General features: G+C 38.7%; 1 non-coding gene across 1 annotated transcript; it reads right to left on the reverse strand.

The window, feature by feature from the left end:
- Window positions 1-1707: 1707 nt before the first annotated feature.
- LOC121101777 lies at window positions 1708-1814 on the reverse strand. The gene has a single exon (XR_005833812.1). It is a non-coding gene; the product is annotated as a U6 spliceosomal RNA (small nuclear RNA).
- Window positions 1815-17381: the final 15567 nt, after the last annotated feature.

The raw sequence follows: 17381 nt of genomic DNA on the forward strand, positions 1-17381 counted from the left end.
GGAGTGATTATTTTTGCAGGAAAAATACAGCTGTGGAAAAGTGCAGGCTGTAAGCCTCAGTTGTCCACAGCTGGAGGAAGCCTAGTTTTTGGCATGCAGCCATGTCCAAGCTCAACCAGTTACCTGAGGGCACCAAATTCTAGGCATAGTGCCTAGAAGGAAATAAATAGCCTCATATGTTTTAATTTATAAAGTCATGGCAAGCATCAAATATATGGATACGGTTCATTTAAATTTACTCCACAAATACAAGAATATTAGCAAGAGAGGATGCCCCTTCCAGCTTCAAGAGGCAACGTTAATATTACTAAAGAAAGTGCAAATGTTTTATAACAGGAATTCACAAATCCATGCAATCATATAGGTTGAAATTATAAATAGATTTAAGAAAGATTTGAGTATTTTTATGGTTATAGTTATTTCTGGTATCATCACAGACTATGGATACATCATAAGATTTTTTTCTTTAAGGAGAAAGAAATCTCAGGCATGCTCCAAATATTTTGAAAGTGTCATAATGGAAAATAATCACTTTTTTTCACAAAGCCCCACTTTATTATTAAAGACTTCTCCATGGTCAGTATCACCACCCTTATTGCCACCACCATCAGCATCAATACAGACTAAACACTTTCTTTATGATAAAAGCTTTACATGAGTTTTCTTATTTTTAAGTGTCAAATCCTATAAAATGCAAACACCTCCAGATGCTACTACTAGTTAACACAGTAGCAGTGATCAGAAAGCAAGATTCCTTGGGAATAGAAACCAAAATATAAAATTTGGGAGTTAAAGGTGGGAAAAAACCACAATTTTCCTTTCTTCACAATTTTGTTTAGGATGAGAACGTATGTACTTATGAGCTAGGACAATTCCAAGATGTTTGTTATGCTGTATTTTTAGTTGGCTCCTTTTCATAAAATGCTTCAGGGTAAGTCATCAGAGAACCTATTGAATACCAACAGGTACAGAGCACTTTCTTAAGTGTTATGATTAAATATTTTTTACTTAGAAAAACATAATCTTCAATCAAGAAAGTCTGGGAAATAAACAGTATTAAGGTAGGATAAAAAAAAGAAGTAGTATCAATAGATATACATCCAAAGCACAATTGTTTTGAACATTTTGATTAAGCTTTTCATTTAATCTTGCAATTTTCAAGTAGCATTATACCATAAGCATTTTCCATGTTATTAAACAGTCTTTGTAATTATCATTGTAATTGCTACACAGGGCTTTATAATAATTTACATGCTCCGTTTTTAAAATTTAGGTTGTATCCAGTTTTTCACAGTTATGTATAATGTTACAATGCACATTTTTAAAGTTTATAATGAATTTAATTTATTTTTTAACTTAAATTCAATTAATTAACATGTAGTGTATTATTAGTTTCAGAGGTAGAGGTCAGTGATTCGTTAGTCTTAGATAACACCCAGGACTCATTACTTCACGTGCCCTCCTTAATGTCCATTACCCAGCTACCCCATCCCGCCACCCCCCTCCCCTCCAGCCACCCTCAGTTTGTTTCCTATGATTAAGAGTCTCTTATGGTTTGCCTCCCTCTCTCATTTCATCTTGTGTTATTTTCCCCCCCTTCCCCCATGAGCCTCTGTTTTGTTTCTTAAACTCCACATAGGAGTGAGATCATGTGGTAATTGTCTTTCTCTGATTGACTTACTTTGCTTATACAACGCACATTTTTTAAAAAATATGGATCACTTCACAAATTCGCACGTCACCCTTGTATAGGGGCCGTGCTAATCTTCTCTGTATCGTTCCAATTTTAGTATCTGTGCTGCCAATGCAAGCACAATGTTATAATGCACGTATTTGCATAGAATCTGTTTTGTTTTAGAACTATTTTCTGAGATAATGTCCACAAACAAAATTAATGGGACAAGAAGCATGAGCAGTTTAAGGCTTTTGGTGTATTACTATCAAAAAACTGCTTTCAAAAAAACATTTCCATTTACTCATTTGGAAATATAAATTATTAAAGACTTTTTGGAGAGTATTTTTAGAGATAAAAATGCATATATACTTTGAACCAGCAATCCCACTTCTAGGAATCTTTCCAACAAAAATAGTTATACATATATTCAAAAACGGATGTACAGGGTTTCATTTTAGCATTGTTTAAATTAGGAAGAAAATTGGAAATAACCTAAAGGAAAAGGTCAAATAAATTGTGTTATGGATGTATTATGGCAAATATAAAGCTGTTAAGAATTAAGTAGTTCTACATTTATTGACACGGAAAGATCTCTTAGAGAGTTAAGTGGAAAACAAAAGCTGATAGATAAACAATCAGAATGATTTCTTTTATTAAAAAATAAGTAATTATATATGTTTGAAGATTCATTCAAAAATCAATAGGGATTGATCGTTGTGTGACATTAGGAATGCATTTAATACCATTCAACTGTACATTTAAAAATGGCTAAGATGGGGTGCCCGGGTGGCTCAGTCTGTTAAGCGTCAGACTCTTGATTTTGGCTCAGGTCATGATCTCAGGGTTGTGGGATCAAGCCCCGCACCTGGCTCCATGCTCAGCATGAAGTCTGCTTGTCCTTCTCTCTCTGCTCCTCCCCTGGCATGCTCTCTCTCTCTCAAATAAATAAATAAAAGCTTTTTGAAAATTCTAAGATGGTAAATTTTATGTTATGTGCATTTGACCCCAACTAAAAAAAAATCAGTAGGGATCATACACCTGTGGCTGAGACTGTTAGTTGTCCCACCAAATTCATTCTCCTCTTCTTACACAGCGATAGAATACCCAATCTAGCTAGACACATTTCCCAGCCTCCCCTGCAGTTATAATTGGCCAGGCAGCTAAATTCTGGCCAATAAGGTATAAGCAGAAGTATTTATGGCCCTTCCTGAGAATCTTCCTTAAGAAACCACTAATATATTTGTCATATTGTCATATTGTCAATAGCTTAAAACAGCCATTATTTGGTTTCGTGGATCTGTGGGGCAGCTGAGACAGCCATGCCCTGCATTCATTTAACCTGGGCCTGGGATGAAAGGGTAGCAGGTCTCTAGGGGAAGATTTTCACCTCTCAGCAGCGGGGGTACATCCGGACCAGGATTGCTGTGGAGGCTTCTTAAGGACTGGGCTTGAAACTGAAACACTGTTATTTCCACCTGCAGCCGCTGACCAAGTCTTATGGCCAAGCCTAAAGCCAAGAGGAAAGGAAGTATACCCTGTCCATGATGAGGCCATGGCAAGGATATGAACGCAGGGGTAGGGGTAGGAGTGGGACAGTTAGGATCTGTAATGCATATTTTGCTTAAAGATATTAAGTTAATTACCTAAGATTTCATGCCTGGAATGTGTCAGAGCCAGGCATTCAAACCTAAGTTTACTGGATCCAAAGCCCGTGTTCTTTTCATCTCATCACTGTGCATTTTTACTCTAATAAATTCTGATAGGATAAAATACCCCACACTACTCAACTTTTTCATCTTTGTCTTTGCTATTACAGTGTGTTCATCATTCTAAATGAACTTTAAAATCACTTTATCAAATCCCAGAAGTCAAACAAATAAGAAAACGGCTGGAAATGAACCTATAAACAGACTTTGGCAAATGCCAACATCTTTAAAATGGTTAACTTTCCTCAAAGGGATATGGTGCATCCATTGCTATCAAATATATTCACGTAAGTCTATCCTGTTAACATAATTCACAATGCTTTTGGGTCTCCTAGATATTCAACCATTTTATATACAAATATTAATAACGTCACTTTCTAACATTTATAGTTTTTATTTTTGTTTTCTGCCTTTTTATGTTAGATAAAATTTCCAGAAGAGGTCCTTAGGGCTTTATTCACCAAAAAGTATGATCATGATGGTTTAAGAGATTGTTTTTAAATCACAGTAAAGAAGTGTCCTTCTCTGCCTTTGGCTCAGGTCATGATCCCAGGGTCCTGGGATCCAGCCCTGCGTTGGGCTCCCTGCTCAGCGGGGAGTCTGCTTCTCCCTCTCCCTCTGTTGCTCCCCCTGCTTGTGCTCTCTCCCGCGTCTCTCTCTCAAATAAATAAATAAATAAATAAATAAATAAAATCTTAAAAAAAAAAGAAGTGTCCTTCTATATTCTTTAAAGAATTTTTTTTAGTTAAAGAAATTAGTATTATCAGATGCAATTCAACTACCATTAAGTGATCATTAAGTGATCTTTTTCCTTTATTATCCATAATGTATCCTAATAACTATCTAAATTTTGAAACACTTAGATTCCTTGATGAATTTTATTTGGTCAGTGTGGATTATTGTTTTAATATATAGTTAGAATTGATCTAACATTTATTCAGAATTTTCAAATCTAATCTTTAAAATCCAGAAAAGATTGTTTCAAATGCATACTGCATTGGGGAAACAAAATTCTGCTTACAATTTCAACAAATTCCCAGGGAGACTTACAATCCCATGGTCTCCTCAAACTTCAAGTTCCTGCTTTCGTTCAATTCGATCAACTGATGGATGGGCCTAGCATGCTGTTTCTTGCTCCTTCTGTTCTGGACAGTTAACCCAAATGTGGAACTCAACCCATTTCTTATATTTCCACCAAAAACATTCATACGTGGCATGTATATGTAATATACTTAGCTAAAATGGAAGCAATATAAAATCTCAGGTTAGACATACGGACCTGAAAGTCCTTTAACAATGTTTGGATCTCTAGTCTCCTGCTTCATTGCTTAGCAGTCTGCTCTCTCCATTTTATTTCCCTGGCCAATTCCCCCTCCACCAGATAAAACAAAGCTTTTCTACTCTCTTAAACAAAGAAATTTAGCTCTCTCTAGTTCATACCCTGAATCTAAGCTTTGGTGTCACTTTACATATCTAATTAAGCCCATCAAGGTGGTCACCACCCCCCTCAAAAAGAAGAAAGAAAAAATCATTTCATGTATGTTAGTCAGGTTTCTGAAGCAACAAACAACTTGAATCTCTATAGCTTCCAAGAACAAGCATTTATATATTGTTCATGGTTTCTGCCAGGGGCTGCAACTCTGTTCTATGTGTCTTCTCATTCTACAAACCAGCCTAAAGGAGCAGCCTCTATTAAAAATATGCCATTCTTATGGCAGAGAGAAAAGCAAACGAGTTGCCAGAAACACAAACTGCCTCTTAAAGTTTCTGCTTAGAAGTAACACATTGTCACTTCCTCTCATCCTCCATTGACCCAAGTCACATAGCTAACTTAGAAAATGTGGTGGCAAATACACTCCATCTACTCTCTTACAGAGAAGACAATAGCTAGAAACATGAACACAATTTATCACAATGTAAGAAGAGTCACCCTCCTTGTAATTAATTGTAAATAGCAACTCTATCCTTTTCCTTACACTATATTCATGACTAAGACTGGCCTGTAGTAGTGGTTCTGGGGGTCCTCAGTTGTAAGCGCGGGGCAGTGCCTATCAGAAAATCTAGAGAGCTTTTTTAATAAGCATGACCTCCCTACCCCAACCTCTGCCATCATTCTGATTCATCCCTGGAGGTAGGAGCAGATATGTACATTTTGCAAAGGATCCTTAAGTGATTTTAACACTTCTGACTCTCAAGTCTTTTGAGAACCACTGGAAATGCGTTTTGTGGGAATGCTCCTATCATATTTGTCCACACCATTCCTGGCACTTTAAATCCAATAAGTCCTCCAATTTTTAAGACTATACACAAAAATAAACTCAGAGTGGATTTGAGACCCAAATATGAGACCTAAAACCATAAAAATCCTAGAAAAGAACATAGGCAGTAATTTCTTTGACATTGGCGACAACAACATTTTTCTAGATATGTCTCCTCTGCCAAGGGAAACAAAAGAACAAAACAAAACAAAAAAACTATTGGGACTACATCAAAATAAAAGGCTTTTATACAGCAAAGGAAATCATCAACAAACAACAAGGCAACCTACTGAATGGGAAAAGATATTTGCAAATGATATATTCAATAAAGGATTAATACCCCAAATATAAAAAGAACTTATACAATTCTACACCAAAACAAACAAACAAAAAAGAAACAAATAATCCAATTTAGAAAATGGGCAGAGGGCCTGAATAGACATGTTTCCAAAGAAGACATGCTAATAGACACATGAAAAGAGGTTCAACATCACTAATTATCGGTGAAATGCAAATCAAAACTACAATGAGATGTCACTTTGCACCTGTCAGAATGGCTAAAATCGAAAAGACAAGAAATAATTTTTTTTAACTTTTTGAATTTTTCGCTTAAAATGCATACTGTGTATTTAAGCTATGAGAAAAAGGAATTCTCCTGAATCATTCATTGGTGGGTATGTACCTCAGCACAGCCGCTGTGGAAAACAGTATGGGAGGTTCCTCAAAAAATTAAAAATACAAATATCATATGATCCAGTAATTCCACTATCTATTACTGGGTGTTTACCCAAAGAAAACAAGAACATCAATTCAAAAAGATATTTTCAGCCCTATACTTATTGCAGCATTATTCAGAATAGCCAATGTATGGAAGCAACCAAAGTATCCATTGATAGACATACGAATAAGGAAGATGTGGTACATATACCATATATGTATAATATAGTATATCCACGTATACATGGTGTATCTATGTGGCCTATATATATCTATAATATATGATATATATATGTGTGTGTGTGGTATATATACGTGCGATGCGTAGTGGAACATTATGTAGCCATAAAAAAGGATGCAATCATGCCATTTGTGACAACATGGATGGACCTAGAGGGTATAATGCTAAGTGAAATAAGTCAGACTACAAAAGACAAATACCATGTGATTTCATTCATGTGTGGAATCTAAAAATCAAAATAAATAAATAAATAGCAGAATCAGACCTATAAATATAGAGAATAAACTGATGGTTGCCAGAGGAAAGGGAAGTTGGGGGATGAGCAAAGTAGGTGAAGAAGAGTGGGAGATACAGGCTTCCAGGTATGGAATGAATAAGTCCAGGAATAAAAGGCACAGCATAGGGAATGTAGTCAAAGATATTGTCACAGCGTTGTATGGTGCCAGACGGTAGCTACACTGGTGGTGAGCAAAGCATTATATAGAGGTGTTCAATCACTACATTGTATTGCTGAAACTAATGTAATGTTGTGTGTCAACTATACTCAAATTTAAAAATTCTTTAAATAATAAATACGGTGAGCCCTTCAATTAATGTTGCAGTGAGCACATAAGACACAAGAACAGGTAATAACATCTGCCTCATATAGCTGGTCAAGACTCTGCTTTTGCCAAGAGAAGGCTTTTGGATTGTAAGGATTGCAGAAGATTTGTTGCTTTTAAAAAAGAAACTACTGTTGAAACTTTTGTGGGAATATATTTTGAAAGCATTCAACCAAGAAGAGTGAAACGTAATTTTAGATTGGACTAAATTTGTCAATGTGGATGCACTTGTCAGAAGCGCTACATTCAAAGTGCTGGCTCAAGCAATTGGGTGTCTAAATGGGTTGGATAAAGCAAATCAGGCTCCAACACTGGCCCTCATTAAAGAAAGTGGAGATGCCAAAAATCCCTTGGCATATATACAGGAAGGAAATTAACGACTCCTTGAGATAGGAATGCTGGAGTAGATCCATTATGAGTGTCCTGCTTATATACCCAAAAATGTTGCCCCAAGAAGGACTGGAATGACTATCCCTTCCCCAAAGCCTTGAGACCTGCACTGCCAAGGGAACTTCCAGTTTATTTATTTATTTATTTATTTATTTATTGCTTCACTATTTTCTGAAAGTTGGAAATTGTTAGTGGGAAATGTTGCAATTGAAATATGCTCTCGAGTTTCGTTTGGGAAGGGAGAATCTTGGGACTGCAGAAGTGAGATAGCCTCCATCAACAATCAGAGGCAAAGCGGGCATGATTACGATAGGCAGGAAGTCCAACTCGGTAATCAGAATGATTTCACTTTCAGAGATCTCTGGCTATGTCTCTTTGAGCATAGGGTTCTCACTAAATAAAGTCTTACTTGACTTGTGTAACCAAAATTCCCTAGGTAAGTTGAATACGGTCTTAGCTGAGCCAAGACAGTAGAGAGTCATGACTCCTCATCCAATTTCCGCAGCTGAACCCAAAGATCCACAGCATTTCGCTTGAAGGGGAGACTAGTAACCACAACAGCAAAAGTTGGTTCTTTGACTAGTACCCCCAGGTATTCCTAAAGGTCACTTAAGAGGATAACTATGTCCTGGGATGAGAGAAATAACGTAGGCTTTTTGGAAACTTTCAGATACTCGCTCTGAGCTGATAGTAATTTCTGGCACACAGAAATTCACTGAGACCTATGCATCAGAGTAAGGATCTACCTGGGTGAGGTAAAATGAATGAAATTTGACACAAACTCTAAACCCATTCGTTCTGTGGATTTTTCTCCAGTTCCTGTGTTGAACAGAATATTCTTAACAACTGGCAAAAATCCCCAGATATTTTCCCTGTTATGGTAGGAAGAACAAAATGGAAGATACTAGAGTTTCCTCTCCCTATTAAAAGAGTAAATCAAAGGCAATACTATATCCCTGAGGGAATTTCAGATATTAATGCCACTGTTTGTGGCCTACCCAACAGCTGTTTTTACTTGCTCAACACAATGCCTTTTTTATTTTAAAGTTATAAGACAACCATGTGCCTTAAGGAGACTGAACTCCTCCCTAGTACCCGAGGGTGAATTTTAATTAGACTAAACCCAAATCTAAATAATTCCATTCTCCTTGCATTAATTGGTTTAGGAATGGGAATATGATGCCATTCTGACCAATGAGAAGTGGAGGAAAGCCTGCTAGAAGGTTGAAAGCATCCCCACAGTCTTGAAGAATGACAATGGCTGGCATGATTGGATGGTAATCTTAGTCGTAAATGCTGTTGTAAGCTCTGTTCCACATACATATGGGACAAAATACTACAGTCTCAGGCATTAGAACACAGTGACAGAACTAGGAAATGCTCTTTTCTACATTCTAAATAATCCGAGTAAACCAGAAGCACTTTGTTTTCACCTGAAGAAACCCAGTAATGGTTGTGGCACAGCATCCCAGCTACAATGACTTGAGATTGTCTATTAGTTTCTTCAGGATCCCTGGACTTGCTCTGATTCCTACCCTTTCTGAGACTTGCTGATTCCGTTTTCTGTTGTGATTGTGTGCCTACCCCACAGCCCTCTGATAAATTCCTGTCTTTGCTCAGAGTTCATTTCTACTGCTTGCAAAGAGGTCTAATTGATATACCTGCCCTTTAAAAAAAATCCAAATTTTCTTTACAATTGTTTTGGTTTTACACTCACTTTTATGATATATTTATGAATTTTATTTTTATAGGTTTACTTGGTTTTGTTGTATGTCAGCAGGGTGGTTTTCTTTTTTTCTGCTATAAATTCTCAACTTTTTTATTCTTCAGTTTTGCTCTCTCTGCAAGAAAGCCCATGTTGAGGAATTTTTGAGACAGCACATATAAATGGTCTGCCTCTGAGATCTTTTACATCTGAGAATGCCATTTGTTTGACATTACACATAAGTGACAGCATCCCCACCCCCAAGTCTCTATGGATATTGTTGTATTGTTTCGTGGGATTTGGTGTTGTACAGAGGTCTGAGGCCAGTCTGCTGTTTTTTCCACTGAAAATACCATTTCCCTTGTTTATATACTTGAACGTTCTCTCTTAGTTTCGTTATTTCTGCTCCCTTGTTGTTTTTACCTTCGGAATTTCTACAAAGCTTCTCTGGACTTTCGCAGTTACTACTGACCGAAAATCAAATTTGTTGTTGTGGTCAGAGTTTCCCTGTAGAAAACAGAATTCACTCTAGCCGGTTTAAGGCAGGAGATCCTTACTCAAGACTATTCCTACAGAATGATCCAAAGCCCTGTAGAAGGCTGGACTTGCACGACCACCCCTGAAGCTACATCTGAAATCTGCCTCAGTGAGCGGCTACGTCGCTAACTTAAATGAGGACGGTGCTGCTCCTGTCCTGGTCACCAAAGCTGCCAGACCAGGAAATCGCTGCCATCCTTGCTGATCGCACGGAGCTGGGGACTGACAAGACACCGGGCTTCAGTCCTAGCTGCTGCGGAAGTACCAGAATGCCTCCGCCACCGCTGCCAATAGAGCCCCTCGCGATCCTGAGTCTCCCCCTTTCAAATCTCATTCAGATGCATCTGTTTGGTGGGTACACAGCACATGCAAAAATCCTCGGTGAGAAGGCATCAGAGTCATGCAGACTCCGTTTTCTAGCCTCTGGTGTAACCGAAGTCATGCTAGTATGGACTTAGAGTCGTACTGCGTGAGCCAGGTTTCAATACCTGCCACATTAATTTAAAAAATAAAGAGAATTTGTTGACTGATGTACTTGGGAAGTTGAAGGGGTATGGTTGGCTGTAAACACAACTGGAACCAGAAATTCAAGCCAGGTTATCAGCATTCTCTCTCTCTCTCTCTTCCTGTTTTTCAGTTCTGATTTTATTCATTCAACAAACATTTACTGAGTAGTATGTACCAGACTCTGTTACTAGTGCTGGCAATGCCATGAAGAACAACACACGTATCAGTCTTTGCCTTCTTGCGTTTCTTCTCTATTAGTTTTGTTCTCTGGCGGATTCTTTGAAAATGGCAGCAAAAATAGCTCCCAGTAGCCTCAAGCTTATAGGCGACTCGAGATAACACAAGGAGAAAGATTTTTCTCCCCCAGAAAGCATATAAATTCTCCCAAAATAATGATTTTAATTGGCTTTAATATGTGATGCAGAGTATGGAGGGGCACATATCCTATGCCCACCAGATGTTGTTCAGGCTGTTCCACAATAGAAATGTACCCTCCATCCCTAAACTACCCAGCATACTACACGTATATACACACACAACCTTATTTCTGTACATTCAATTTTTTTTTTTTAGAGAGAGGGAGGAGTGAGGAGAGGCAGAGGGAGAGGGAAAGAGAGAATCTTTTTTTAAAAGATTTTTAAAACTTTATTTTAGAGAGAGAGAGAGGGTGGGGTGGGGGGCAGAAGGAGAGGGACAGAGAGAAGGAGAGTATCCCAAGGAGACTCCACACTGAGCACAGAGCCTCATACAGGGTTTGATCCCATGACCCTGAGATCATGACCTGGGCCAAAACCAAGAGTCTGACACTCAATCGTCTGAGCTACCCAGGCACCCGGAGAGAGAGAATCTGAAGCAGGCTCTATGGTCAGTGTGGATTCTGATGTGGGGCTTCATCTCACGACCCTGAGATCATGACTGCAGCGGAAATCAAGAGTCAGACACTTCACCAACTGAGCCACCCAGGAGCCCATTCATTTAAAAAAGTGTTCCTCCTCCTTAAAAACACAAGTTCCTCTTCCACAAATGAATACACACTCTCTTCCTCCCCAAAAGAAGAAATGCCAAAACTCATCCAGTTACCACGTAATACTCTGAAGTCCAGGATTTCAGGTCCGGCTGACTCAACATTTAGCAACCTATGGATAAATAAGAAATATAACTTACCCCCAAATTATCCAGCATTTCAATACCAAAGGTAAAATAGGAAACGACAACAGAAACTCTTATTTGAAGATGGGAAACCAACTTCCAGCCCCCACTCTATGGCATTGACCTACACTGCTGGCAGAAAGAGCAAACACCCTGGTCTGCATTGTCAGCTCTAAGAATCAGTAACCAAAACCAGAGATCTGGCAGGATCATGATTCCTGAACCTAAACACCTAGCCCAGTGGCTTTGTCTGCCTGTCCCCCTAGTCCTTGGTTTAACTGTATTCCTCCAGCTTCTGTCCCTCCATGTGGCCCAATACCTCATGACCCATAATCTTTCTCCCGATTACATACAGTGGTTGTCTCTCAGCAGTGGAATTACCCTTGCTTTTGTCAGTCAGAAAAGTAACAGCAGGAAGCATCTGGGTGAGGCCCAGGTGTCCACCTTCTACCCTGGCCAATCCTATCTTCCACCACAATCCTCACCTCCCTGTTTTCACTTCCACTAATTTTAGCTTCCAGTAGAGAATAGTACTCTTAGACTTCTCCAAATGCATATGAGTAGCTGACTCTTGGGTATCTGAGATTGCAGGTTAGAGGCAGAAAAGGCCTCTCAGCAAAGCCATGTGATATCACCTTGCTGTTTGCTGTTGAGGCCAGAGCTAGCACTTTTTAAAAGAACTATAGGGATCTGAGTGTATATATCATATTGAGAATTCTATAATTGATCATGTGACAAAAAGAGCTATCTTTGAGATATCGTTCCATACCATATAATTCACGCATTTCAAGTATACACACCAACAGCTTTTAGTATATTGACGGAGTCGTACATCCAACACCATAATCAATTTTAGAACACTATCATTACCCCAGAAGGAAACCCCACTCCCTCACCTCCCTATACTCCCATCCTCCCATCCCTGGAAACTGCTAATCTACTTTCTGCCTCTGTAGACTTCCCCGTTGTAGACATTTCATATAAATGGAATCATACGCTATGTGGTCCTTTGTGGTGGACTCCTTTCACTCAGCATAATATTCTCAAGGTTCATCCGTGTTATAGCATGCCTTAGTACCTCACTTCTTTTTATTGCTGAATAATATGTTTAACTCTATGTTTAACTGTTTGATGAAGGTGATTTTTTTCTTGATACGATTAAAAGCATCAAAAAGCATCAAAAAGTCATTAATGAACTCCAATATTTTGACATTTTCTGCAAGCCACTAAAACACTAGCCCCAGAAGGCATATGATCAGATTTCCAAACTACAACAGGTGACAGTCTAATTTGTGTCTATCTCATAACCCAGATGTTCAGTACTCTGGTGAGCACAGAAGAATTCTCATTACACCTCAGCTCAGGCAATTCTACATTTTAAAGCTTGACACTTGCTGTATTTTACTTCCAGTTACCAATCTTTGTCTTACAATTGCAAATGAATAAAAGCTTAGGTCTCATGGGGTACCTGGATGGTACAGTTGGTTGAGCGACTGACTCTTGGTTTTGGCTGGGATGGTGGTCTTCAGGTTGTGTGATTGAGCCCCATGTTGGTCTCTGTGCTCAACATGGAGTCTGCTTATCCCTCCCCTCCTCACTCAAATAAATAAACAAATTTTTTTTTTAAAGTTAGGTCTCACATAATTGGGAGTTTGATTGTGAAATCTGATTTCAGATACTTCTGAATACAATGGTCAAACTGTAAGTCAAATGCCATCTCTCTACTTTTCAACAATCCTTTTCCTACTTTGGCTTAATTCTCAGGTGGGCTTGCTTTCCTTGACAGCAGAAATGCCTCCTGGCAGCTCATGATTTGAGATTCCCCAAAAGGGACCCATATCAATCCCTTCATAAAAATGCTAATTGGCCCTACTGAGTTGGGGCAAAATCAGGGAGCCCATTCTTATTCCTGGTTCATTGGTTCCATTTCCAGATCTAAGGGAGCAGAGTGGTCAGCCTGAGTTACATGTCCATTCTCACAGAAGAGATGGGGGGTCATGATTGATAGCCATACTAGGTGTGGGATGAAAGATTTCTGAAAGGAAAAACAGACCTGGAAGACAAGAAACAACTGTCCAATATACTTTCTATGTCTATGATACTCAATTTTATCATTTTCACTTTTATCTCTTTATCAATTCTCTGTGTCCTATGAAATATTTTTCAAATTTGCCCCATACATTATTTATTTGGTTCTCTGAAAGATTGAGTCTGTAATTAGCCTCCTGGGCTTTGGGTTTCTGTATAGTTTTTAGATCATTTATGTTTTTAAAATATTTATTATGGATCTATTCTTCCCAGGATTTTATGCTAGGACAAGGACCCTGTCTTCAGAGAAATTACTCTCTACTAGAGGACACAAATAAACAGAAAATTACAATAAAGTAAAATAATTAAAGTAAGCTCAGGGTGCTTGGATGTGCCTAGTACAGACGCCCGACCCAGTCTGGGAGGATTCCTAAATTTTCTAAAGGAGACAATGTATTTAAAGAATGAGTGTTCATTGGATAGGGAGTGGGGACCAAAAAAATGAAGGGAATTTCAGGTCAAGGCACAGTGTGTGTAAAGTCATGAAGATGCAAAAGGGCATGTCATGAGGGAGGAACACGGACTAGTTCAGTGTGATCAGTACGTGCAGTGCAAGGTGAGTGGCCAGAACGAGGCTGGTGAGGTACCTGGGGGCCAGGTCATAAATCACACTGCAGCGGTGTACCTGGGGTGTTGGATTTTGTCCTGGGGGTAATGGAAGGGTTTAAACAGGAGGGTGTCATGATCCAAGGTGCGTATAAGAAAGGGCAGTTCTGGGGCGCCTGGGTGGCACAGCGGTTAAGCGTCTGCCTTTGGCTCAGGGCGTGATCCCGGCGTTACGGGATCGAGCCCCACATCAGGCTCCTCAGCTAGGAGCCTGCTTCTTCCTCTCCCACTCCCCCTGCTTGTGTTCCCTCTCTCGCTGGCTGTCTCTATCTCTGTCAAATAAATAAATAAAATCTTTAAAAAAAAAAAAAAAGGCAGTTCTAATGGTAATGTGGAGGGTGCCCCGCAGAATACATATTGTTCAAGAGGTTACTGCAGCCACAATTATGAGAAATGATAAGGGTCTCAGTCATGGGTGTGTGGCAGGTATGGGACCTCACAGAAGAAGAAGAAGAAATCAGAGCCAAGAGATGGAAGGAGCAAGAAAGTGATGGGTAGCCTCCAGGTCCATCTCATCCCTTAGACTCTGCAACTAATGTGAACCAACTAGCGACCTTTGAAGTTAAGTTCATTCATGTTGGTTTTCCAGACTTTAAACTAAAAGAGTCCTGATTAATTTAATAACAAATCAAATCATCAGTCTATCTCTACATCTATCCGTTAATGTGGTGTTTACTTTAAGGAGATAGTTTACCAATTCACTGGTCTAATTCTTCTCTTTATCCTTTTCTCCTCTCTTAGGAGTTCTCGTCCTTTCCTTCAGATGCGAAAAGACCCAGAGGGTGGAAAAAACTTTGTAGGGGTGATTCTCACAGTTTATTTTTGTTGTGTTTCTCTCAAATCTCCTTACATGTTTATGTTAGATACTACTGTGGGTCTCATGTTATCCACAAAATCTTAAAAGGGATTATTAGCATAGCTGTGGCTTTCTCTCTTTAAAATAAACCCCATCTTACTTGGAATTTGTATTCCTCAAGGGACTGTCTTTTTCCAGATACACAATACTAAATATTTTAATCAAATATGTGATCAGAAATATTTTCCATTTTACTTCTTTTATTTATTTAATGGACTCATGTTACCCATGCTTTTTGGAAGAGAATTATTTGGAATCAGGGATCAGCTTTTATATTCCAAAATATGAGAAAATAATTTCTTGTTTCTGGGACATATAAAATGTCAGTCTAATTATGCATTTTTTGGTATAGTCATGTATGGTTTAAGAAAGGATTTTAAATTATATATACTAATATTAAATTAAATCAATTGTTTTCTTTGGTAGTTCTCTGTCATAGTTAAGGGGTTGGGTTCTAGGATATGTTTTGAACAGGTTATATAGATCATTTTAGAATTCTCCCACTACTTCATTTCTCCTCGTCTTTCATTCCCCAATGTGGTCATATGGTCCCACATGTCTGCATCCTTGCATCCAGGGCACCAAGCTTAGGGAGAGGTTCCAGCCTTCACCACATGCTCAGAAAAGCTCCTGGGTTGTGGCTGAAGGTGGTGCAGGACCAGGCATTATCTCTCTTCTCGCTGCTGGGCTCTGATCTCTCTGCCTAAACCTTGGTCTGCCTTTTCTTTTATTGCTCTTTTCCCTTCCCAGATTTGCATACCTTCTGGTTCTTATCCTCCCTCTGGGCTTTAGTGTCCTACTGGCTCTGTTTCATGGCTGGTCCTGACTTCCCTGCTAATGCACATTCTGGCCTCTTTTGATTCATAGGTTGTTGACCCCTGACTGATTTTTTTTTCTTTCCAAGTCTTGCAGCCAGCTACACTCATTGCGGTTCACAATCCTGGTGTAGATTTATCACATCTGCTGCCAACGTTTACAGACAATCAAGTGAGAAAGCTCAGGCAGAGAATCAGGAACCAAGAAAGACACATTCTACCGAAACTGACTCAAAAAGAAATAGAAAATTGGACTAGAACTATGACAAGGGAGGAGATCAAATCAGTAACCCCCCAAAATGTCCACAAAGTAGAACCAAGGCCCAGATGTCTTCACCACTGAATTCTACCAAACATTCAATGAAGAATAAATCCAAATTCTTCACAAATTCTTCCAAAAAACAGAAGAGGAGAGAACAGTCCCAAATCATTCCATGAGGTCAATATTACCCTGATAGCAAAAGCAGACAAACACATGAAAAGAAAACTATAGAACAAAATATTGAGGAAACTAGGCAAGAAAAAGAAATAGAAGGCATCCAGATTGGAGAAGAATAAAGAAAACTATATTCACAGGTGACATATTCTTGTATAAAGAAAATCCTAAGGAACCCACTAAAAAATTATTAGAACTAATGAATGAATTCATCCATCAAGGTTGCAAGATACAAGATCAATATATAAAAATTAATTGTATCTCTATACTTGCAATGATCAACCTAAAAATGAAAATAAGAAGACAATCTATATAGGGGCGCCTGGGTGGCTCAGTCGTTAAGCGTCTGCCTTCGGCTTGGGGCGTGATCCTGACATGGGATCGAGCCCCACATCAGGCTCCTCCGCTGGGAGCCTGCTTCTTCCTCTCCCACTCCCCCTGCTTGTGTTCCCTCTCTCTCTCTGGCTGTCTCTCTCTCTCTCAAATAAACAAATAAAATCTTCAAAAAAACAAAAAAGAAGACAATCTGTTTATGATAGCATCTAAAGAATAACAACCTTAGGAATAAATTTAACAAAGTAGTGAAAAACTAATACTCTGAAAACTAAGCATATTCTTGAAAGAAATTAAATAAAAGCTAAATAAATGGGAAAACATTCCCATTTCCGTAGATCAGAAAACTTAACATTGTTAAGATGTAAATAATCCCCAAACTGATCTATAGATTTGATACAATTCCTAACAGAATTTCAGATGATTTCTTTTAGCAAGTTGACATGTTGATTATAAAATTCAAATAGAGTTGCAAGGGACCCACAAAAGCCAAAATGATTCTGAAAAGGAAAAATAAAATAGGACTTAAATTCTCAATTTCTTGACTTGGTACAAAGCAACAGTAATCAAGATAATGTGGTACGCTCACAAGGTGGACATAAATCAGTGGAATAGAATTACGAGTCCAGAAATAAGTGCGTACATCTATAGTCGACTGATTTTCAGCAAGGTTGTCAAAACCATTCAATGGGGAAAGAATAGTCTTTTCAACAAATGGTGTTGGGGACACCTGGATAGCCACATGCAAAAGAATGAAGAT

Source organism: Ursus maritimus, unplaced genomic scaffold, assembly GCF_017311325.1.
Source record: "Ursus maritimus isolate PB19 unplaced genomic scaffold, ASM1731132v1 scaffold_9, whole genome shotgun sequence".
In the NCBI taxonomy this organism is placed as follows: Eukaryota; Metazoa; Chordata; class Mammalia; order Carnivora; family Ursidae; genus Ursus; species Ursus maritimus.